This window comes from Mandrillus leucophaeus, unplaced genomic scaffold, assembly GCF_000951045.1.
Source record: "Mandrillus leucophaeus isolate KB7577 unplaced genomic scaffold, Mleu.le_1.0 Scaffold903, whole genome shotgun sequence".
In the NCBI taxonomy this organism is placed as follows: domain Eukaryota; kingdom Metazoa; phylum Chordata; class Mammalia; order Primates; family Cercopithecidae; genus Mandrillus; species Mandrillus leucophaeus.
In genome coordinates this window covers 526,034-527,533 of record NW_012109842.1, presented here as the reverse complement: position 1 = coordinate 527,533, position 1,500 = coordinate 526,034, and the positions used below count along the sequence as shown (strand labels likewise).

Genomic DNA, 1,500 nt, shown 5'->3' with positions numbered 1-1,500 from the left:
TCAGATGGATAGATTGCAAAAATTTTCTCCCATTCTGTAGGTTGCCTCTTCACTCTGATGATAGTTTCTTTTGCTGTGCAGATGCTCTTTAGTTTAATTAGATCCCATTTGTCTGTTTTGGCTTTTGTTGCCATTGCTTTTGGTGTTTTAGACATGAAGTCCTTGCCCATGCCTATGTCCTGAATGGTATTGCCTAGGTTTTTGTCTAGTATTTTTATGGTTTCAGGTCTTAAGTTTAAGTCTTCAATCCATCTTAAGTTAATTTTTGTATAAAGTATAAGGAAGGGGTCCAGTTTCACTTTTCTGCATATGGCTAGCCAGTTTTCCCAGCATCATTTATTAAATAGGGAATCCTTTCCCCATTGCTCGTATCAGGTTTGTCAAAGATCAGATGGTTGTAGATGTGTGGTGTTATTTCTGAGGACTCTGTTCTGTTCTGTTGGTCTATATATCTGTTTTGGTACCAGTACCATGCTGTTTTGATCACTATAGCCTTGTAGTATAGTTTGAAGTCAGGTAGTGTGATGCCTCCAGCTTTGTTCTTTTAGCTTAAGATTGTCTTGGGTATGTGTGCTCTTTTTTTGTCCCATATGAACTTTAAAATAGATTTTTCCAATTCTGTGAAGAAAGTAAATGGTAGCTTGATGGGGATAGCATTGAATCTATAAATTACTTTGGGTAGTATGGCCATTTTCATGATATTTATTCTTCCTATCCATGAACATAGAACGCTTTTCCATTTGTTTGTGTCCTCCCTTATTTCCTTGAGCAGTGTTTTGTAGTTTTCCTTGAAGAGGTCCTTCACATCCCTTGTAAGTTGTATTCCTAGGTATTTTATTCTCTTAGTAGCAATTGTGAATTAGAGTTCACTCATGATTTGGCTCTCTATCTGTTGTTGGTGTATAGGAATGCTTGTGATTTTTGCACATTGATTTTTTATCCTGAGACTTTGCTGAAGTTGCTTATCAGCTTAAGGAGATTTTGGGCTGAGACCATGGGGTTTTCTAAATATACGATCATGTCATCTGCAAACAGGGACAATTTGACTTCCTCTTTTCCTATTTACATAGACTTTATTTCTTTCTCTTTTGAGATTTCCTTGGCCAGAACTTCCAGTACTGTGTTGAATAGGAGTGGTGAGAGAAGGAATCCTTGTCTTGTGCTGGTTTTCAAAGGGAATGCTTCCAGTTTTTGCCCATTCAGTATGATATTGGCTGTAGGTTTTTCATAAATAGCTCTTATTATTTTGAGATATGTTCCATTGATACCTAGTTTATTGAGAGTTTTTAGCATGAAGGGGAGTTGAATTTTGTCAAAGGCCTTTTCTGCATCTATTGAGATAATCATGTGGTTTTTGTCATTGGTTCTGTTTATGTGATGGGTTATGTTTATTGATTTGCATATGTTGAACTAGCCTTGCATCCCAGGGATAAAGCCGACTTGATCGTGGTGGATAAGCTGTTTGATGTGCTGCTGGATTCAGTTTGCCAGTGTTTTATT

General features: G+C 37.1%; 1 protein-coding gene across 1 annotated transcript in view; it reads right to left on the bottom strand.

The window, feature by feature from the left end:
- L3MBTL4 (l(3)mbt-like 4 (Drosophila)) overlaps positions 1-1,500 on the bottom strand; it is a 465,654-nt gene that overhangs the window by 423,593 nt on the left and 40,561 nt on the right. The window lies entirely within an intron of this gene.